This window comes from Pongo pygmaeus, chromosome 11, assembly GCF_028885625.2.
Source record: "Pongo pygmaeus isolate AG05252 chromosome 11, NHGRI_mPonPyg2-v2.0_pri, whole genome shotgun sequence".
NCBI classification, from domain to species: Eukaryota; Metazoa; Chordata; class Mammalia; order Primates; family Hominidae; genus Pongo; species Pongo pygmaeus.
This window is the reverse complement of record NC_072384.2, coordinates 121096011-121120606: the sequence shown is the minus strand read 5'-3', so window position 1 is coordinate 121120606 and position 24596 is coordinate 121096011. Positions and strand designations below refer to the sequence as shown.

At 37.1% G+C, this 24596-nt stretch overlaps 1 long non-coding RNA gene across 1 annotated transcript in view; it reads right to left on the bottom strand.

The window, feature by feature from the left end:
- The window catches only part of LOC129031951 (uncharacterized), a 32419-nt gene extending 8417 nt beyond the window's left edge, over positions 1–24002 (bottom strand). The window contains exons 1-4 of the long non-coding RNA XR_008501160.2: positions 23895–24002; positions 12856–13037; positions 10618–10768; positions 8687–8883 (exon numbers count right to left, since the gene is read on the bottom strand). This is a non-coding gene — a long non-coding RNA (uncharacterized LOC129031951). The remainder of the gene's footprint in view (positions 1–8686; positions 8884–10617; positions 10769–12855; positions 13038–23894) is intronic.
- Between the last annotated feature and the right edge of the window lie 594 nt (positions 24003–24596).

The following is a 24596-nucleotide window of genomic DNA, read 5'->3' as shown; positions in this document are numbered from 1 at the left end:
CGGAATGAGGAGGGTTTTCTCAAGGTGACTAGCCTTCACACTATCTACTCTGCTCCTTGTAACAATACCTTCCAGTTTTACAAACAAAAACAAAACCCCAAACCCCAAAACTCTTTGTTGTTGTTTTGACTGGGGAATAAACATGTAGCAGTCAGGTGTTTTTCAAGAAGGAGTAGGAAATAAGGACTGACAGCTGTGATATAAATAGATGAATAATACCTCTAAAATGCCTCTGATTTCTATTCCACTTCTTACTTGCATCCCCTGGATGGGGTTCCCTGATAGGCAGGTCAATTTCTCTTCCTATTACAGGAATCTAATTGTTGATACTTTAAGTTGATGTTCCTTACACTCTATTTTTTCAGTTAATATTCTTCCATCTATGTTTTTTTTCTTCCAAGAATTGGTTGACATCTGCAGGTAGAAAGATATTCACTGTTTTGGTAAGATTGTACTATTTTTATAAAATTTATTTTTTTAAATGTATTTTAATAGACATAGGCTAGTTGTTCAGACTGATTTTGCTTTAGATAGTACCTTCTTCTGTAAGACAATTCCGACAGGCTTATGGGGCCTTCATATAGTGGCTGAATGTTGGAAATGAAACCCAACACTTAAGTTTGCAATCTGCCCCGTGCAGTGGAGGAAGTGGATTACTTCCTGATTCAAGTCTTGTACTTCCGTTTGCAATTCCGACTAATCCCTGCAACAGTCTTGGGATAGATAAGCTTCTTGTTTTCAGGATATTTGCAGGACAAAGATGGTTGACATACCCTGGGATCAGTGTAAGATCCAGCTTTTCTGGGCTTGATTTAGTCTCCACTTTCCTAGGTGCTTTTCTACTTCTTCAAAATTAACTTTTCTGTTTTTCAAAAGAATAGATTTCCAGAAGCCATATGCCATGTCATGATACATATTTAAAGGAAAACATACATTAGACAGCACATTTGATGATTCTGTTTGATCTCCTCTGTTGGCTTGCTAGCTATCACTCTTCAACTTAGTGGTTGCTTTAGGGTTTGTAGTATGTATTTTAACTTGTCACAGTCTACCTCCAAGTGATATTATACCACTTCAGATCCAGCCTAAGAACTTTACAATAGTACACTTCCATTTTCCCCTCCTGACCCTCGCATTATTGTTGTCATATATTTCACTTGTATATTTATTATAAACTTGACTTTACATTTTTTTTGTTTAAAGATTTAATTATACTTAAAAAGATCTGAATAAGAAACTTCTATTTTGTTTTTTCCTTTGCGGTTACTGATATTGGCAGTTTCCTTTCCTTTGTGCTGATCCATATTTCTATGTGATGTAATTCTCTTTCTGCCCTAAGGACTTCCTTTAACATTCTTAAATTGCTGATCTGCTGGTGATAAAATTCTGTGAACCATTTATGTATGAAAATAGTCTTTATTTCTTCGTTTTTAAAGATATTTTCACTGTCTAGGATTGTAGATTGCCTTTTTTTTTTTTCTGTACTTGAAAGATGTTGCTCCATTTCCTTCTTGCTTCTGCTGTTTCTGATGGGAAATCTCCTGTTATCCTTATCTTGTTCTTCTGTACAGTGTGTGTCTTATTTTTCCCTCTGGCTACTTATAAGATTTTTAAATTTAATTTTTATGTGCTTTGCTGTAGCTTTCCTGTTTCATGTGTTTGATGTTCATTGAGCTTTTTAAATCTGTGAGTTTATAATTTTCAGCAAATATGGAAAATGTTCAGTCATGATTTCTTTGGATGTATGTTCTTCCTCCTTACTCCTTCAGAGACTCCAATTACACATATATCAGGCCGCTGCAATTTGCCCCACTGATGCTTTATTTTTCTCTTTCTATTTTTTTGAATCTGTATTTTATTTTTAATAGTTTCTATTGTAGTGCCTTCAAGTTCACTGATCTTTCATTTACAATGTCTAATCTACCATTAATAGCACCCAGCATATTTTTTATCTTGGACATTGAAGTTTTCAGCCGTAAAAGTTTGATTTGGGTCTTTCTTAAATTTTCTATGTTCCTACTTAATTTTTTAGATACATGTGATATAGATAGAATAGCATATTTTATGCCTTTATTTGCTAGCTCATTTCATGCCTTTATTTGCTAGATTTAACACCTTTGTCAGTACTGAGTTGGCTTTAATTGATTGATAGTTTTGCTTTTTCCATAATCAGTAATTTTTTATTGGATGCTGCATATTTTGACTATGATCTTGTTGAAGCTAGGTGATTTTGTGTTTATATAAATATTTTGAAACTTTGTTCCAGGATGTAGTTATTTGGAAGTACTATGATCCTTTTGGGTCTTGCATTTAAGATTTCTTACGTGAGATCAGAGCTGTGCTCATCCTTAGACTAATTTTTCCCACTTCTGATGCAAGATCCTCCTAAATATTCTATCCAACGCTTCATAAATCTTGAGGTTTTCCAGCATGGCTGATGGGAACAGGCACTGTTCTCAGACTTGTTTGAATGTTGAACAATGCTGTTTCTAATCCTTTTAGGTGGTTCTTTCCTTGATGTTGGGTAACTTCCTCACATGCATGTGTACATCAATATTCATTTGAACGCTGGAGGAGAACCCTCTGCAGTTCTCTGGAATTCTCTCTGTGTGCAGCTCTCTCTTCACTAGTACTCTGTCCAGCAAACTCTAGCTGTTTTGGTTTTACCAGGGTCTCAGATCCATCTCCTCAACTCCAGGAGTATGCCAGACTCTACCTGGATCCCCTTTTCTGCACTATGGCTTGGAAACTGTCTCCTGGCCATAAACTGGGGCAATTGTAGGACTCACATTGTTTGCTGCCTTTCAGGGATCACTGAATTTCACTGCCTGGTGTCCAGTGTCCCACAAAGCATGTTTCATATATTACATCCATTTTGTGGTGGTTTCAGGCAAATGGGCAAATCTGATGTTTGTTACTCCATCTTGAATGATTGAATTGCGTTCTGATTGTACCTAAAGGACATGGCAAGCCCCTAGAGGAAATGACAATGTGGTACGTAGCACAAAAACAGCAGAACTTGGGGACATAAAGGAATCAAAAGGGCTATAACAAAGAATGGCTTTTAATTAACTCATGTGAGTGTACGACTAAAGGTCTGAGGAGTCAAGGCAGTAGGAAAAACTACTAAATTTGGGCTTTCATGACATCCTCAGTTTCAAAAGGATGGGGGCTCAGAAACTAAAATTGATTTTTTTGTGCAAAATAAGAACAAATACTTCCTGATGACAGCAATTTCAGAACACAAAGTGTGATGGGTAGATAGAAAACAAAGAGAACATGTATAGAGTGCTTAGTGAGGCACTATTATAAGGTTTAACAAGTATTAAGTCATTTAATCCTTTTAACAACTTTATGATGTCAGTAACAGTATTATCCCCATTGTACAGGTGAGAAATCTGAAACACAGAGATTAAATTTTTGCCCAAGATCAAATGACTACAGAATGGGAGAACCAATATTTGAACTCAGGAAGTACAACCCCAGAGCCTGAATTCTTAGCTACCCACACTATATTCACATCCAAGCTAGATGAATAGAGGGAAATCCTTTTTCTAGAAGAAGCAGCTAATTTTTCATATTACATTGTAGGTATCCTGCAGTAGGATAATATTATTCTGCTTTTGGTCGCTCAGCCTCTACCTTCTATTGCTCTGAGGAATCTTCACCTTTAAGAAATGAACATGTTGATCCAGTTTCAAGGGGAAAAAGAGACTCAGAAACTCAGAGGCAATAGTTCAAAATGTAGCACTAAGTGGACATATAAGGAGCATATTTTCCAGAGGACAAGGTCAAGAGCACCTGAAAATGTCTCCATAATGTGTATTTAGAAAGTGTATGTCACAGTGATTCCACTATTGTAGAGTTCTAAGAGCTTGTCATCTTTATTTGGACTACAAATCTGGTATTGGGTAGCATTAAAAAATTAAGGTGATGTAAAATTAACATTTTACTAAGAAATTGCAGGGAGTCTTTAATCTAATTGATGTCACACTATGATATTGAGATTGCTGTAATTTTAAATTATTTACCAAAATTGGGATATAACTAGAGGTCATTGCAGCATAATTTGCCCATTTAAACAATGACATATCTATATATGGAGGAATATACTTTACATCTTGACTTTTCTCACATTGATTAACACTCTCTCTGCTGTAACTATCCAGCCCAGAACAAACAGGACCTTTCCAATTAGTACTGGTGTTTCTCCTTCTGAATAAGTCTACATCAATGAGAACCCCAGAAGGGAATGCTACAAAGTGTGTTCCAGGGTAGATATAGCAGTAATTCTGCTCATGAACACTCTGAGTTCCCCCCTGCCTCGATCCTCCTGCGTCATCTCTTCCCCACCTCTAATTCGCTCCATTGGTGATACCATTTAATCTCATGATACCAAATGCCAATTTTTATATTGATGATCCTCCAGAGTTTATCTTCTGCCAAGACCACTCCCTGATTATCAAACTACCTCCATAAACCTCTACCTGGACGCCCAATAAGTGTTTCAAACTTAACATGTACAAAGCTAAACTCCTGAGCTTCTGCCCCAATCCACTCTCCTCATCTTCTCCATCTCACTGAATGAAAAACAAACCTGCATAGATATTCAAGACAAACGTTCTGGGGAGTAATCCTCATTCGTTTTTTCTTACATCACACTTTGAATGTATTAGAAATTCCTCTGGTATCTGACCACATATCATTATCTATGCTGCTACCCAAGTCAGCACCATCTCTAGCCTGGATTATTGGAATGCCCTTTAATAGGTGTCCTTGATTTCATCCTTGTCCTCCTACAACCTATAAGAGTACCCAGTGTGATCCAGTTACAAAAATGGTAGATTATGCTCATCTTCTGCTCAAAGGTGTTATATATATATATAGCTATATATAGCTATATATATATAGTTATATATATATAGTTATATATAGCTATATATATATAGTTATATATAGCTATATATATATAGTTATATATAGCTATATATATAGTTATATATAGCTATATATATAGTTATATATAGCTATATATATAGTTATATATAGCTATATATATATAGTTATATATAGCTATATATATAGTTATATATAGCTATATATATATAGTTATATATATATTTCAGTATAACATATATATTGCAGTATAACAAATTATACTGCAATGAGTTCTTAGTGATATCCCAAGTTTGGTAAATAATTTGAAATTAATAGCCTCCTTCTTAGAACAAATGCAAATGTCTTATAATGGCCTAAGGAGCATTAAAAATTTGGCATCATCACCTTCCAGATCTCATCTTCTACAATAGTACTGCCAGAAGAATATAATGTGAACTACATAAAAGAAGTGCAATTTTTAATTTTCCAGTAGCAACATTAAAAAAGGTATAAAACAGATGCAATTAACTTTAATAATCTATTTGACATAATATATCCAAAATATTGTATTTCAACATTTAATCAGTACCAATTGCACATGATATAGTTTAGGTTTTTCTTTCGTTAAGACGTCTCTGTAATCTGGTGTGTCGTTTATGTGTACAATATACCTCAATTCAGGCTAGCCACATTGCAAATGCTCGATAGCTATATGTGGCCAGGGACAGAGTAGTTTTACAACAACTTCTCAGTGCCTCTCATTAGAACAGGCGTGCTCCTACCTCTAGGCCTCACAGACCTTGCTCTTCCTTCTATCTGTTATACTCTTTCCTTTGAATCTCTTTATCGCTCTTTCCTTCACCCTTTTCAAAACTTTGTTCAAGTGTTTTCTTTTTAGTAAGATCTTCCCTGTCCACAACATTCAAATTCTAACCTCTTCCAACTATAACATTTCCTATCAGCATTTCTTGATTTATTTTCTCCATTGTATTTAACACATTCTAGCAAATTACATAATAAATATCACACACACACACACACACACACACGCGCAGGTTCTTACATCAAATTTAATCTGACACTAAGCTCTCATGCAGCTAGACTGGTAGGAAGTTTCATTACATTATTATTATTGGAGCTCCTTCCTTCCACTCCAGAGTTGTGTGACAGTCCTAGGAATGATGGTAACTCATAATGTATTAAATTGATTCCAGAGCTGCCTTGCTACAATTGGGGCACAGTAGACACTGCCAGCTTGGGGCCCTGGTGTCTACAGTCTGCAATTGCTGAGTTCAGTCCCTGGGTTCCCAGGTTCTCTAGGAGGCAGGTCTGTCCCACCTCCCTAGATTTCTGCACCAATTTTCCTTATTCAGAGAAATTCAGGCCACCATCTTCTTCCTAGTCCTTAACAATTTCCCCCAATGTTTTCTTATCACCTCTCCCAATGCTCCAGGTATTTGCCTCTTTCTCTTCCCCTTAAAATATCTCTTTAGTGACTTTAACCTTAGGAAACAAAATCCTTAATGTCTGAAGGAGAGTGAGGATTGTGCAGGGGTTATCATGATGAATGGTGGACAGGACTTACAGGCAAGCTTTAAAATGGAAACTCTTGAGTCAAAAGCCCGATTATCCCCTTGGACTGGACGGCGAGAGATGGGAGTAAAAATACGGTAAAAATAAGATCTGTTAATATTGTAACAAAGTCTTGACACAACCATAAGTAAGAATTTTGGAGATTTTAGGATATTTTCATTTTTTAATGACTCATGTTTTCATTATCCCTATTTATTATCAGGAAAGCCTCCAAATGAAAACCATTTCAGTAACACCATTTTGATGCCAGGAAAATAAGGGGCCTGGAAGTAGTGTCACATGATAGCAGCATACAACAGGAACTATAAAAATGTATGCATATAAATATACATGGGTACATACAGACATACATACATACAGGTTTTGAGAAGAATAGAACCCAAAGAAATGCTTTTGCACTGTTGGTGGGAATGTAAATTAGTTCAACCATTGTGGAAGACAGTGTGGCGATTCCTCAAGGATCTAGAACCAGAAATACCATTTGACCCAGCAATCCCATTACTGGGTATTTACCCAAAGGATTATAAATCAGTCTACTATAAAGACACATGCACATGTATGTTTATTTCAGCACTGTTAACAATAGCAAAGACTTGGAACCAACCCAAATGCCCATCAATGATAGACTGGATAAAGAAAATGTGGCACATATACACCATGGAATACTACACAGCCATAAAAAAAGAATAAGTTCATATCCTCTGCAGGGACATAGACAAAGCTGGAAACCATCATTTTCAGCAAACTAACACAGGAGCAGAAAACCAAACACCACATGTTCTCACTCATAAGTGGGAGTTGAACAACGAGAACACATGGACACAGGGAGGGGAACATCACACACCGGAGCCTGTCGGGGGGTGGGAGGTTAGAGGACGGATAGCGTTAGGAGAAATACTTAATGTAGATGACGAGTTGATGGGTGCAGCAAACCAGCATGGCATGTGTATACCTATGTAACAAACCTGCACATTCTGCACATGTATCCCATAACTTAAAGTATAATTTACAAAAAAAAGAGTAAGAAAATGCTGTAGAAAGGAAAGGGAAGCAAATAGATGCTCAAGAGAAAAGGAAGCCTGGAGGATGAAGAAAGCAGAAATCTGGGGAAAGAATAAACAAGCAACTGATTTCTGGGTTGGGAGAGAGGAGGAGAAAGGAAGGACATTGCATGAGATGCCAAGTCAGGGCCAGGAAGAGTTTCATGAAGGAGATGTATTGCAATGACCTATGTGCCATACACTGCATTTTGAGGATACCGAATTGCTTGAGATCTTACCACTAAACAACAGAAAGGGGAAAAGTGAAAAACTTTACTGGCTATCTCCTCTGTGCTAGGTAATTTTGCATACAGTATTCCCTTTCATCTTCACAATAGCACTATAAAGTAGGTAAGATTAATCTCATTTCCCAGTTGAGGAAAGAGGGTCAAAATGATGGAATACTTTGCTCGGGATCACGCAGCTATTCAGTGTGGACTCATGGAAAGAAGGCATGCATCCAGCCCCGGGTCCTACATTCTTACTACAGCCGCTCCTCCGGCTGCATGCTCTTGTAGGAATCATTTCCTTTTCCAGACAGATCCCCATAATACATCTTCTGCTCCACACTGGAAATATCTCTTTATTTCTGAAGCTTTATTTTTTCACTTTATCTTTTATGCTCAAGCTAGACAGTCAATAAGGTTTTAGTGAATAAGTCAAAAAAAAGAAGAACCCATGTACATAGGTGTGTGTCCATTCTACGTCATTTAGTTCAAACTATATGATTTGACAGTAGGGGCCTGTAAACATAATATGCATACTACTCATTTAAAAATATACATAGCAATCCAGGGAGCATGACCTCTTAAAGGCAGGGTCCCCTCACAGGGCACTATATGCTAATCAGCAAAGCGAAATCAGTACTTTGAACAAATTGAACGTACGCATGAAAAACGTTTCTAATTTTTGTATTATTAAGATTTTATAAGATATGTAATGATTCTTTGGCATACTTTGTTACAATGCTCGTTATAAAATCTGCAAAAAAGGATTAAAATAAATCTCAGATGTCAACACAATCTCCTGGGCAATTCTTCACTAGACCAAACGATGCCATCCACAACTGCATTATCTATGAGGCTGAGAATAGCTAATGAGGCCCATCTATTGTGATAGAGCCTGTACTGCACTGAAAGACTTTTTCTCTCTTCTCCGCCACGGGCTGTACTTACCCACTCCTGCAGAGAGAGCCCAGCCTTTATAGTTGAAGGCAAAGGTGAAAATAGCCAGTGTTGTCTGGGCTGAAAGACTTCAAACTTCAAATAGTCCTTGGGTTGTAGGGAAGATCCTCATGGCCAATGTTTCTTCATGAAGGTAGGGATTCATATTTCCCAGGCACAATGGAGAGTACCTGGCATGAAGCCGGGAGCTGAAAAAATGTATACACATAAATATGCATAGATACATACAGACATATATTTTGGAGAAATAGGAACACTTTTACACTGTTGGTGGGACTGTAAACTAGTTCAACCATTGTGGAAGTCAGTGTGGCGATTCCTCAGGGATCTAGAACTAGAAATACCATTTGACCCAGCCATCTCATTACTGGGTATATACCCAAAGGACTATAAATCATGCTGCTATAAAGACACACGCACATGTATGTTTATTGCGGCACTATTCACAATAGCAAAGACTTGGAACCAACCCAAATGTCCAACAATGATAGACTGGATTAAGAAAATGTGGCACATATACACCATGGAATACTATACAGCCATAAAAAATGATGAGTTCATGTCCTTTGTAGGGACATGGATGAAATTGGAAATCATCATTCTCAGTAAACTATCGCAAGGACAAAAAACCAAACACCGCATGGTCTCACTCATAGATGGGAATTGAACAATGAGAACACATGGACACAGGAAGGGGAACATCACACTCTGGGGATGGTTGTGGGGTGGGGGGAGGGGGGAGGGATAGCATTAGGAGATATACCTAATGCTAAATGGCGAGTTAATGGGTGCAGCACACCAGCATGGCACATGTATACATACGTAACTAACCTGCACATTGTGCACATGTACCCTAAAACTTAAAGTATAATAATAATAAAAAAACACGTGTGCACATATATACTAATATCATCAAATCAATACTAGAATTTTGTTGATATCACCAAAAACCCATCATGTACCCCCTAATCATCCCACTACCTGAGCATTTTTCAGAAACTTTGAACAGTATGATTTTTTAACACTATTCCCAGTTCCTGTATTCAGTGGCTTCTTTACTTTGTTACTTGCAGCCTCCTACTCTGGTTTGAGATGTCTCAAAATAGCATTCCAGTTATTTGTGTTTTCATCTATAATTATTTTCTCAACAAGAGTTTTTAAAATTCCTAGTTTTTTTTTTAAAAAAAAAACAGAACTTGAAAAATGATGCAAAATTCTGCAATGTATTCTTAGAAACAAGTAAAGATGCAAATATATCACTAGTAATATGGAGGCAGAGTGATTTGAATACAGCAGAAAGGAATATTAATTTCAGTCCTGCCACCTACCATCTGAGTGAATCGTGACAAGGTTTTTGTTGTTGCTTTATTTACTTGTTTGCTTTCCTGGTCTTCAGTTTCTCACAAGTATATATAAGGAATTGGATCCTGTGCCCTCTAGCATTTTTTGAAACTCTGAATTTCTAGGATTCTAGGAAACTTATCCTAACCAAATTTGTGTTGGCATGACTGGCTTTAGAAAAGCATAGCCAGTAATTGATGATGGGTCTGACTGCAAAGAACAAGGGCAGAATGAGCTAGACCCCACCTCATAACCCTTAATGAGTCTACCTGTATGATTAAGAGCAATCCTTAATGAGTACATCTGTATGATTAAGAGTAAAGGTGGGTAAACCTGACTTCTACCATATAATCGTTATGGAAACTATGAGTCACTTTATCTTTTCAATCATTAATAGAATGGAGAAACAAAACCTACCTTCACAAAATTTAAAGCATTAGATAAAACATAAGTATAAAGCATTTACAACCATACCCAGAACATTGCAGGGTCCAGTTGATAGCTTCTACTAATGTTCTTATCAGAAAACATTCCAATGATAGAGCAGACAAGAAATACACAGGATGGGAAAAGAGACTTACCAAAAGGAGATAATTGAACCAAGTTAAACAAAATGCTATTTATTTCCTCTTTAAATTGTTCTTGAAATTTGCTAAGACTTGCATCATTGTTCAGAAGATTTGAACCCCAGAAGTTGTTTCATGCCAACTCGGGTGGTAGATAAAGGGAGACCTTTCAAAAGAACAGATGTACAAATAACCACATTGGTCTTTATCGTCCATGTTGTTCTTCTCTCTAAAGTCATAGGAAGTATAATATTATTGATCAAACAAGACAAGAGCCTGACCTACCATAATCAAACAATAACCTTTTATTTATCCACCTGGAAAATGTCCATGGAAACTATAAAGGAGAGTGTTTTGGGTCAAAGAGTACATTTGGTTTCACGTTGAGAAAACTACCCCATTCCAGTTTATTTCCTAAATAAAGAGCATGGTTGCTTTTGTACAGTCATGGTCTCAAAGGCAAATCTTTTGTTTCAGAGGTTGAATGGGCTATTTCTCTACATGTCTGATTACATGCCGTGCATCTCAAAGCATATTGACAATTTCATTATACTGAGTGCAGTAATCCATATCAACAGCTCATCCCTGTTTTGAATTATAAAATGAAGTGACTTAAAAAGCCAGGTATAAGCAAACTTATCTGCTTCTAGTCCTTCAGGGACTGGACTAGGTCCAAAATTAAACAAGACACAGAGTAGCTTTTTAAATTTAAACACTTCCTAAAATTGTTTTTTCACCAAAATAAGCCACCTAAAAGATTAAAAGCTCTTTTTCTTCCTTAAAAAAAGAGAAAAAAAACCACATAATTACTTTCTAATTTAAAACTCTAATTGAGTGCTCTTGTATTTGTAAGATGTTCCACTTTCCTTTAGGGACAATATTCTTATTAGTCACACAAGCTGCCTAATCATTTAAAGGCAAGGCTTCTTCAAACCATCTACCTTTGTTGCAAAGCAAATGAGAAAGTGCAGTGCTGTCTTTTTTTCCTCAGTGCATCTCAATTACATACTTATAAAAGCAACAATCAAATACTCAGGCTGAAAAATAATGATACCTTCTGGACTAGCACAGGTCTAAAGATAGCTGAGGTTAGTCCTGACTGTATTTTTAAGACAGTACTCTTCCTGGTCTAAATTTAAAGATTTAAAGATTAGGAAAAGACAAACAAACAAAAACAAAACAAAAAACAAACAAAGTACTCATGAATAAAGGACAAGGAAGCTTGGTCAGGGAAGCGGAAAAGCAAATGCTTGAACACTTTGGTTGGCTTTGGAATCCAGGAGACCCATGTTCAATCTCAGGTGAGTTACCTCAACCTCTGAACCTTGCTATCTATAAAGCAGGGGTAGTAACAGCATCTCTCAAAAAGGGCTGGAGTAAGAATTACGGGACATAATATGTATAAGTGATTTTCACTGTTCAAAGTAAGCAATGGATGTTCAATATCATCAGCATAATTAAGAAATCATTTTGCAAGTATGAAATATATAACATTTAATTTTCTCCTGCTCCCCCTTTCTCTCCATATGCAAAGGTATACAGGGAAAAGGGGAAGAAAACTAGTATTTACATAGAGTGTTGGCCATGTTCCAGGTACTTTACATAGATCATCTCAACTAGTCATCATGACATCTGCCTGGGTTATGTTCCTTTTAAAGATGAGGAAACTGAGGCTAAGACAGAGACAGAAAGATGGTAGGACAGAGAGAGAGAGCCTGAAACCCAAGTCTCCAGTGCCCACTCCATACTTATTCTACTACAAACGTTCACATGCACACATATTAACACACATGCACACCTATTCCTGAGACAATTTGGGAATTTGTTTAAGTGGTATTCATAGGCTTACACAACCTCAGTACAGTAGCTTTTTTATTAATATTTAATCCTCAAAACAGTCTCATAAAGTATTATTATTATCTCTGTTTCATGAATTACACAATAGAAGCTCAGCACATATGTAAAATAAAAAGGCAAAAGCTATTAAGTTCTGGATTTAGGATTAGAACTGAGGTCTGTTTGACACCAAAGTCCAGGTAATTTCTCCTATATAAGGACAAGTTCTGATGAGAAGCAAAGGTTGTTTGAATAGAAACCCTTCATTAAAATACATAGAAAAATTTACTTTTTACTCTCTTAAGATAAAAGATTTCACTTTCTTTTGGGAAACTGGTTGTCTCATGGTGAAATTTTTCTTGCGGAATAAAAGTGATGAAACTGGCTCTCTTTGAATTGGGTGAAAAGAATGAGTACCTTGGACATGAGCATCCCGCTGGCTTATTTCTTGTGTATTACGGCATTCAACAAAGAGGAGAAAGGTCCTATTTGATTTTAGCAAAATGTGGGATCCATGCAGCTCATTTGTAAGCTTCCTTCCTGTAGCAGCTCCCGTTCACACAGCGAGGTCACAGTGTTGATGATCCGAATGCTCACACCTGCAAGGTGAACTTTAATATATCACATATTTCAACTGTGAGATTTCAAATGAAGCCTGTTGTTGGCTCTGTGTTTCCAGGCAGCTCATAGATCCCTGTCTAAAAGCACTGGGTATAGCAATGATCTCATGATGGTATCTCAATAAATTTCTGTGGAGCCAAAGAGAAAAGCCAGTCTTTGGTTGATAGCATAACAGAGTGGACAATATTGCCTAGAGAAGGCTACCATTTGGAAGACCTTCAGGGAACCATAGTGTGGATTGCCTGAAACAAGGACAATCATGAATATCAATTGTCATTAGTTCTTGAACTGGCATCTTGGTAACCAAGTAGCTTAGACCAAAACCGTCTTACAGAGATTTCCACAACCCATAAGATCCCTAAAACAAGATTTTGAGAGCAGAAATTAAGATGCAATAGTAAATTACTTATTGCATATTAGTATAAACAGGTTTAAATTTTTATCTTTTGTATCAGGATAAACTATCAGTTAGGAGGTACAACAAGAAAAAAAAAGCCAAGATGAGCTAAATACCCAAACATGAATTGGCTTTAAAAAATTCTAGCTTCAATATACAACTCTTACTACTTTGAAATGTAAAGGATTTAACACTAAAAATCATCATTTTGATTTTTAAAATGTTGTGCCAAAAGGTCTTCATTAAAACGCATTATCTTGATTTAAAATATGAAGGTTTTCACAGGAAACAAAGTTAATTATACACAGTATGCTGAAATTATGTCTTAACTATGAGTCAGTTGTTTAAATGAAAGAAATACAAGTCTGAAAATTATCACTTTTCCAATTCAAATTCCCACTGGAATTTCTAGCAGTTCTGGATCCCACATCCCAAAACACCACCAAAACTGCTTAAACACATGTACATACATACACCACATCTAGGTACATTGAAAGAGCACAAATGTCCTTAAATGTGTAAGTAAGAAACACAGTCCTACAGAAAAATACACACGCACACATATACAAACACATGGGCTTCTGAAGTGCCACCATTCATTCTAAAAGGCTATAGGGTCAACTTGACAGTCTTTGGCTTGGTTTAGGTATGCAGTAGGTCACTGCCCTGGTTCTGGTGCTCATGACCCATTGCCTAGGTTGCAGCAGCAGGTAGTCCACCAACCTACTGCAAGAGATAACTTCCTAAGATGCAAGTTGTGAATGACAGTCATCTCAAAAGCTTTCCATGGGTCTCCTTTGTTGGCAGAGCTATGTCCCATTTCTGGTTTATGACATTTACGGACCCTGAAGAGACTAACAATAGTTTAGCTCTATATTCCTCAAATTATGCATTGCCTAGAAAATCCAGGCAGTACATCTTTTTCAAATTTTTTCAAATTTTTAATTTTTGTGGGTACATATGAGGTGCATGTAATTGTGGGGTATATGAGATGTTTTGATACAGATATCCAATGTGAAATAGTCACATCATAGGAAATGGGATATATATTCCCTCAAGCATTTATTCTTTGTGTTATAAACATTCCAATTATACTCTTTTAGTTATTTAAAATGTAAGATTAAGTTATTATTGACTATAGTCAACCTGTTATGCTATTAATAGTAGTTATTACTTGTTCTTTCTACCTATTTTTTGTACACATTAACCATCCCAGGCAGTACATCCTGATGAACAGTTGTACTAAATCAAAACCAGAGACACCACCACAGTCTCCATTGCTGCCCTGGAGATATGGATTGTGATTAGGTTGCTGAATGAAGGAGCCAGAGCTTACAATCTGTGGCTGAAAGTATTCCAGCTGTATTTCATTAATTTGCAAGTATCATCTATGGAGCTATTAAAAATATTGATTCCCAAGTTTTGACTCTTCTCCCAAAGGTTCTGATTTGTTAAGTCTTGGAAAGCAGCCAGGAATCTGCATTTTAAAAAGTCCCCGGTCCTACTGATGCAACCAAGCAGCAATTTCACATTTGGAGCCATACATAATTTATTTTCCTCATTTTATAGGTATAAAAACTGTGAGCCAGAGTAGTAAAGTGACTTGCCAATGATTAGTCAGAAAGTTGCTGCAAACGAGAAATGGAACCCAGGTCTCCCAGCTCCCAGTCTTCCCTTTCTGTTGGGCTGCCTCCACTAGAGCAATAGGGGTGTCATGTAGCAATCTCTGTGCAGCTTCCTATAGCTCTTCACTGGTTTTATTCTACAGATACTCTTTCATTGCAAATTCACTTTTTTAAGAAGACAAAATTTCACAGTCAAACTTCTCACAGGTCAGTGCAAGAAACTTGTTTCACCAAAGGCATTTTTCTGGCTCATCTAATTCTTGATGATGAATTGTGATTTGCCTCCTTTATTCTGTCTGTACAGTGGGAATTGCACCAGCTCTCACTGAATTGTCTGTTAGTGTTATTAAAAGCATGAATAAAGATAATAAATTCTGTGTCACCTCTCAAACTACTCTGTGACAGATTTCCTACAAATAACAATATGAGTATGCATTCCTGCTACAGCATTAGCATCAAAGACAAAATGGACAAATCAGATTGTCAGTTCCTGATTTAGCATCCTCATGAGAAAAGCTTGTGCATGCCAGACAAGTACCTCACAAATTGACATTTATGTTTTGGGCCAGTTGAGATACATTTACGTTTACCTTAAACTGAAATGTATACTTGGAAATTAATTTAATCCACTGGTATGAAAGTCTTTCTGTGGCTGGCCTTCTTGGGGAAAAAAAGCTTGACATCTTTGATAAATTCAATAATTCATTCTGGATGAAACTAGTTTTATGTGCTCAAACTGAAACTTCTTAAATACTCCTCTGCTTGACTTAACTAATTTTATGTAGCTTCATTTACTTCCATGAAATAGTTTAAGTACCAGGGGAATTGGATTCATGGTCTGTTTCACAATAAGAAAATTTGCTTAGTTGGAGAAAAAGTCTTTAAAAACATTTCCAGTACTAGATTATTAAATTATTGCTTTTCCAACAAATGGGCGAACTTATTCAAGTAAGACTTAATTATTCATTCATCCATTTAAAAACATATATATTGAGTGCTTCTTATGGAGTAGAAACTGTTGGGCACTGAGACATAACAACGAACAAAAACAGATTTTTCTTACTCAATAGACATACAAGGGCTTCCAAGGGGACATAAACATTAATCACATAATTACACAAAAGAGAAGTTTGTTATAGGCAGAGAGTATAGGATGAGGTGGATGTAAGTGAAGTCAGAGAGAGTTTCCAAAAGGGACCAACAACTCAGCTGCGATTGGAGGGGTAAGCGGTTTCTAACTAAGGCAAGGAGGGAAAGAATGTGTACATGTGACAGTAGAAACGTGATGACCAAGGACATACAGCCTAGTTCTAAAGAAATATCAAGAGCAACTCTGCTGATGCATGTTTCCAAGCCAGCCTTGAGGCTTGCACCAACTATCCAGGTCCTTGATCATGCGGCAGTTGTGGTTTACTGGACAAAGTACTTGAGGAGGAGGGGCAAAAGACGTGGAAAAGTTGCTTTAATCTCCACGGTTCTAAGTCATCACACTTGCAAAGGGAGGTTAATAAGGTGTACTGCCTGAGGTCATAGGAAGATTAAATGAGATCAAGTGTGTGCAGAGTTTTATAAACTGAGAAGTACTATACAAAAGTGAGGGATTATAAAAGATTATAATGACTAACACTTTCAGTATATAAACTACTTTCTGTTAAAAACAAAATTGGGTATTATTAAGGAGACACTGATCTGTTGTACAGACAGGCATAGTATTTTTTCATGATGCCATACCAAGCAGGACAGAGGCCAGGTCCTACCAGCTTGCTGTGTCTTGCATGACCAGGCATTCTCTGTTTTAAGGCCTTCAAGGGGATGTGCCTTACCTAAAACCCCGGCTCCCACACCAACTGGCTGTGTAACATCAGCCCAGCCCTAATAGTCTACCATCTGAAGATCAGAGGTTAGATTTTTGCCTAATGCTTCAGAGGTAACCACAGAAATGTTCTGAAGTTTCTCATCCATAAGTCTTTGGACTAACTGCAAACTTTTATTATTGTTGTCCTCACTCAGAGTCTCTCCATTATAGGATCTTCCCCAGGCCATGGTAGTGCCCAAGGGAAATTATACTGTGGAAGAATGTTTTAACAAAGTTATAGTGTTTTTACAAAATCAATATCAAGGAAATTCTCGACTAATTAATATAACTAAGGATGGAAAATTTCAAGAAGTGTAGTAGATGGCAGGTAAGAGAAAGGAAAACTTGATATATCCAAAGAACAGCAAGTGGCTTGAAGATTTTTAGAAGGGGACACTCACCCTGATCGGAAAAATCAGAAAAGGTAAATTAGCAAATTATGGCTGATAGTTATATTAGCTCAATCTAAATAAGGTGGATGGATCATTTGGTGGAAGCGGATACTCAAAGTGACACAGAGAAATTCTTTTCAGGAAGAATGCATTTCTGCCCTTGTTTATTTTCTCTAGGGGCCACATTACTGCCCTCAGGAAGTAGGTTTTTTAGGAATCAGAGTGGCAAAGTTTAACTCTTAGAGAAATTCCAGCCACAAGAGAAGAAGTCCTGTACCCCCATCCCCATCCCCTTGTTTTGCCTGACACCATGCCTCTGGGAGGGCCCAGTGTGGATTAGAGTTAGGGCAGCACTTTTAGTGCTGGATATTCAACTCCCCCTCCCAGAAGAGTTTCCTCTGTTTTAAGGACACTCCACAGTGGCCCAGGAGGAGTCAGAATAACAGACTGATCCTTGGCCATTATTAAAGCATCCAAGAAATTAGGTGGGTGTCTCTGCATGTTCTGAATGGATGGAAGAAAAAAGCTTAGGGTTACCTTTCCTTTGCACAAACTTATGTAGTCATGCACACTTGCATTCCAGCATAATTTTAGATCAATTGTGATTCCAAGGCAGACTCAATTTTGCCTTTCAGTCCTGGGTTGAAGACCACCCGGGTTGTTATTAATGCAATTTTCCCGTCATAAATGGCCTACTACAAGTGAGTATGTGTTCATGTGTTGTGTGTGTGTGTATTTGTGTGTATGTGTAAACCTCACCCTCAAGCGTCACTGTCTTTGTTGGCGAGCCACCATTTCTGATTGCATTTTATTATTCAGGTATCTGTAATCTGGTTTTTCATTACAGCCTAAGTTAATCTCCCAGCTATTCTTCATCAAATTCTGTAACTTCTTAGTTACAGCACCAGTATAATGAAGCTAGAACTTTGCTCCACATGGAGAAATTTTGACTACTCCAAAGTGTAGGGAAGTTTTTCCTTCCTGTGACCAAAGAAGCTTTGAGTGGTACTTCCTGACATGGTATCTTTTAGGAGCATCCTATTACCTTTCCTTTATTCTCTTCTGTTCACTTCTTGTGTTTACTTTGGGGAATCATCCTGCAACTCTTCGAGTTACTCAGGCTGGAAAGCTTGATGTATTCTTCATTTCTGCTTTTTTTTTATTTGCCCTTATTTCCAATGAGTTTGTGATTTCTATCAATTATATATTCTAAGTGACTCTCCTATCTATCCCTTTCTTCCAGTTACTATGTCCAATGCCTTAGTTTGGGCTCTATTAATCTCTTTCTGAACTCAGACCTTTTACCAGGCTCCCTGCTTCTGATCTTTCACCTTGCCAATCCATCCTTTACACTTTCCCCAGATTTATCTTTGTAAAGCAGAGTTTTGATCATGTTGCTATTGTAAAAACTATTTGACAAGTCTGAATGTCCACACACATGGCATAAAGACAAAAATCCTTCAAGGCTTTCATTAATCTGACCCCTTCAACTTTGAAATACATCTCCTCTTCCACACAGCTTAGAGAACAACCAGAGAAAGTTATTTGCCATTATCCATGTGTTCTCACTTTTTTCCCCACACTTTTGGTTTTTTTCTCACTGTTCCTTTGGCTCAGAATATTACTGCAAGCCCATCACAACTCCCTATCAGTACTATAGAAAATAGATTCTCATGCTTCAAATTCCAACCCAAATGACAACAGCGATGTGGAACTTTCCCTAATCTTCTCATTTCTAATTAATTGCTTCTTCCTTTGATCCCCACAGCATTTTCCCTGTACATCTATTTTACACTTATTTAATTATACTTAATTGTTTAAACAGGTTCTCAATTATATTAAAAGCTTTGTGATGGCCCAGGGTATCTTTTACTTAGTTTTGTATTCTCTGAGAAGCATCTACAGCACAGCAAATACTCAATTAGTGTTGAAGAATTAGAGAATGAGGAGAAAAAGTTGAATAATGGGTAAATAATAAAAACAATCAGAAAATTCAAGAGTTTCCTAAAGGCGTTGAAATTCCTAATTTTAAAAGCTTTTAGAAAATTAGAAATTAAATAATGTTTTCACATCTTACAAGGCTCTAAATCAGGCAGCTAACAAAATTATTAATTTAAAGACTTATTAGAATTTGGCTGCGTGCAGTGGCTCAACGCCTGTAATCCCAGCACTTTGGGAGGCTGAGGCAGAGGTCAAGAGTTCCAGATCAGCCTAGCCAACATGGTAAAACCTTGTCTCTATTAAAAATACAAAAATTAGCCAGGCGTGGTGACGAGCACCTGTAGTCCCAGCTACTCCAGAGGCTGAAGCACAAGAATTGCTTGAACTCTGGAGGTGAAGGTTGCAGTGAGCTAAGATTGCGTCGCTGTACTCCAGCCTGGGTGACAGAGCAAGACTGTTTCAAAAAACATAAACAAACAAAAAAAAATTGAATTTAAAATGATGATCCAGGAAAAAAAGGCATTCCACCTCTCCAGTATCTTAGAAACATTTGAGACTCAGAAACATTAGGTACAAGGTATAGAAGAAAAAGAAGGAACAAGACATGAGCCTGACAGTAAAAGGGAGTCGTTTAAAGTCTATATAGTTAATTCTGCACACACCCTGTGTGCAACACTCCTGAAGGCCTGGCTAATGCTTTCAAATAAAGGAGTCAAAGAGATTTAAAAGCTGGAGAAGTTGAAAGGCCCCAATTTCTGACATTTGAGGCAGCATCACAAAAATTTCCCATTCCCATCACTCTTCAGTAAAGTCCATCAGACTAAAAGCTCTGTCCGTGTATGAAGAATTGCCAAAAGGGTTTTATTGTCACATTGCTAAAAATAGACAACTAAGGGTGACCTGAAAATGAGAAAAATACAAATTATGAAAGAGGCCAGGATAAACAAAGCAAAAAACTGTCCCTAAATAAAACAAAGGGAATTTAGTGCAGAAAATTAACATGCAATAATGGGGTTCCCCTTATTCTCAGGAATAAGACCAAGATGTCTTCTTTTATTAATATTATTAAGATGTGTTTTTGAGGATACAGCCGAAACAATAAGCAATGCATTTATTGATTTACTTCCCCACCAACAGTGTACAAGAGTATAGGCACTCTCTTTTTTCCACATCCTCGCCAACCCTTGCTTTTTCATCTTTTTGATAGTAGCTATTTTAACAGGTATGAGGTTATTTTTATTGTGGTTTTAATTTGCCTTTCCATGATGATTAGAGATATTGATCCTTTTCAATATTTCTGTTGGTCATTTGTATGCTTTTTTTCCCCAGAAATGTCTATTTGAGTCCTTTGCCCATTTTATAATAGGGTTATTTGGGTTCTTGTTGTTGAGTAGTTTGAGTTTCTAATATGTTATTTATATTAGCCTCTTACCCAATGTATGATTTGCAAATATTTTCTCCTAATCTGTGGGTTATCTCTTCATTTCTTTTTTTTTTCCTTTTGGCCATGCAGAAGATTTTTACTTTCAGGTAATTCCATTTGTCAAGGCATTTATTGAAATAATGGGTAAAAATTAAACGTATTTCTAGATTATATTATTTATAACTATAAGATAAAATATTTAACAAAAGGAAATTTTAAAACTAGTATGAGAGTATTAAGTGTTGCTACGGTTTGAATGTTCCCTCCAAAATTTTGGTTGAAACTTAATTCCAACTGTAATGTTATTAAGAAGTGGGGACTTTAAGAAGTAGTTAGGTCAGTGGATTAATGCCATTATTGTAGAAGTAGGTTAGTTATCCTGGGAGTGGGCTCATAAAAGGATGAGTTTGGCCCAATTTCCTCTCTCTATTTCTTGTTCTTACTTGCACTTCTGCCACGTTATCACACAGCACGAAGACCATCACTAGATGCTGGCACCATGCTCTTGGACTTCTCAGCCCCCAGAAGTGTAAGAAATAAGGCTTTGCTCTTTATAAATAACCTAGTCTGTGGTATTCTGTTATAGTAGCATAAAATGGACTAAGACAGGTGCCTAGATGCATAATAAATATACACAGAACAACAGTATTCATTAAGACTTTCCCATGTGCCAAGAACTTTTCTACAAGTTTTATATGCATTACTTATGCCAGAATGTTATACTTTAAAGACACAATGTGAAAAAGGCATCATAATTTATAAGAGCAAGCAAAAACATGAACTATTATGGAATAAACTTTGAAAATATGCACAAGATTTGAAGAAATTTTAAAAACCTTATTGCAATGGGTACCTTTATGGGTCAACTTAGGTAATAAATATACGTCTTGTTTATTATGTTTCTCTGGTGAGCCCTGACTAGAAAATCTTACTAGGACACTTCAATAAATGAAGATATATACTTATATATATACCTGAATGGAAAGATGAAATTTTACAAAGCTATCACTATTTCCAATACAATGGGTATAACTTAATTGTTAGTGATACCTTGATGTGGTGGTTCTGAAGACAAAATTATTATAAATCCATATTTAAAAATCAGTAGGTAAGAATATCAAGGATTATTTTTTAAAAGATGAATATTTATCATGATTACCTTACCAGATATAAAAGTTGACTGTAAAACTACTGGAATGGAAAACATGCTGTTTTGGTGCAAAATTTGAATGATGAAAAAATGCAGAAGAATGAACTTTTTACATGGACAAAAATATCATGTATCTTGTTTACATAGACACTTTCAGGTCTTTATTTCACTTTAATAATGAATGAACAGATAAGCATGTAAATCAAGGCTGGCATCCACAAGATGTTAACTTATGGGGAAGAAATGAAGGGATTGATTACTCAACAAAGTAGATCAAGGGTGGTGTTTTACTCTTTTTTCATTTTGAGGGGGCCATTGTTTTGGTTTTTTAAATCAAGTTAGGTGTACATTTCAGAATTAATGTCAAAAAAATTCAGTGGGCTGGAAACACTTCACCAGCACTCCTGGTAAACTCAGGTGGTCCAATAAATATAGAAAATGGCATCAAAGATTTCTACTGCCCCATTCCAAGAGAAAAAGAATCAATATACTCAACAAATTCACACAAATACCTCTTATGAACCTTTATGGAAATCATTACTAGTCTATCAAACAAACAAAAACACAAACATGCACAGAAAAAGAAATAATTGAACTCTGGCCAAAAAATGGAGTTCAGATAAATCTATTCAAGTTCACGGACAATAGTAAGTAAGGGGAGAGGAGAGGAGAAAATGAAAGAGATTGCTGGAGGGATGCAGCCAGTGGTGGGTGCACTGAGAGAGTCCCCTTCATCAGTGAGAAAGGAGCCTGGGATGAGGGGCAGAAGTAATGCCGGGACCTGACACCTTGCGAGAAGGATTTCTCAGGTCTAGGTTCAACTACTTTTTTTTTTTTTTTTTCTGAGACAGAGTTTCACTCTTGTTGCCCAGGCTGGAGTGCAATGGTATGATCTCGGCTCACTGCAACCTCCGCCTCCCAGGTACAAGCAATTCTCCTGTCTCAGCATCCCAAGTAGCTCAGATTATAGGCATACGTCACCATGCCTGGCAATTTTTTTTTCTTTTTAATTTAGTACAGACGGGGTTTCACCATGTTAGCCAGGCTGGTCACGAATTCCTAACCTCAGGTGATCCACCTGCCTTGGCCTCTCAAAGTGCTGGGATTACAGGCATTTGCCACCGTGTCCGGCTTCAACTACTCTTAAACTGACTTGTGGATGAGGGGCTGTGGATTCAGTTGCCTCACTACAGACACAAACAAATTGACTGCAGGGTTCTTAACCCACCTCTGACCTCACCAAAATGAAGACATGAAGCAGGGCAAGACAAGGGAAGCCATTTTGCTAGCAGCAAGAGAGAATCTAAAGATAGGGAACCCAGACTCCAGTGGGACAGGTGAGCAGCTCCCAGTGGTCACCGTGCAAAGATAAGCTACCCCAAGAGGTGTCTCGGTTTATGGGCCTCCTGGGTGTTGCTGCTGTTGTTTGGGTAGCACTGGAGGGGTGGGGCCATGTTGGCACCTTGTCTGAGGTGAGTCAGCATTGCCACAAATAGGGAGAAGGCAACAGCAGAAGTCTGTGTGGTTCTAAGGAAAAAGCCCAGGCATCTCTCTTCTGTAACTCACAGAGAAGCAAGAGAAAGAGAGAGGCCCAAGACCTAGCACTGGAAAGTCAGGACTACCCATCCAGTTCAGTTAGTGACAACATTAGGCTAACTCCTTCATTAGACTCCAGAAAACTTTAGGGTCCAGAGGACCCTTGACTTATAACAAAGAAAAGGTAATGAGTCAGGAGATGAAGGACGAGATAAAGTAGGCAGCTCTGACATTTTCCATAGACAGACTGGTAAGGGAAGAATGGGAGTGATTAATCACCTTAGGGTTTTTCTGTTTGTTTTTCCACTCCCTGCATTCAAAACTTTATTTACTCACACATATCATTCATTTGAATCAGGTTAGTGCGTTCATGCACTCAGTTCTCATGTAAACCTCATGTAAACTGTTACCAACTTGAGAGTTGCAGCTCTAGACAGCTTGGCAGGTTTGTCTCTTCCAGAGCCTAGGAATGAGAAAAAGAATCATGCAAAGCCCTTTGGCAAACCCAGTACTCACGTAGGGGCTGGTGTTGCTAGGCTGAAGTCCAAGATGGTCTTGACCCCTGAAAAGGTATTCTCTCAATTTCATCCAAACTGTTTCTCATAATCCTTTCTATATCAGCTTCTACATAAGCACAAAGAAAAATCTGAAATTTAGGGGAGGTTTTTCCCAGTTTTAAAATCATTTTCTTTTCCCAGTAACAGTGGAAAACAGACCATCTTGAATAAATACTCATTCTAATCTACCTGTTGTTTTGTTTGACTTTTAGGATTTATCCACCATTTGTTTTTAAATCAAATCCAAAACTGACAACTAGCAAACTACTTTACTTTAGGAAGTTGTTATTTTATGATAGAACGTAATGAGTATTTCTGAAACATATCAAGAATTACTCACCATTTTCTTCTATTGTTTATTAGTGGAATATGCTGTTTTCAAGTTCTGTTGACAACTCATGTCCATTTAGTTTAACATTACATGTGCTGAAATGTAATATTGTTCTTTTGTTTTTCTACGATTTTTTTTTTGCTTTGGGTAATGTAAGACAGTTTTCAGCTCTATAGTTGTAAGGGTATTTTTATACATTCTCAAAAAGATGGATCACTCTACAGCTAACGAGAATGGTTTGCAAATAGTCTCTTAAGTAATCAGTCTGGATTGTGTGTGATCAATCAGTAGGGACAGAAAGAGCTTTATCAAGATGACTGGCTATGGATG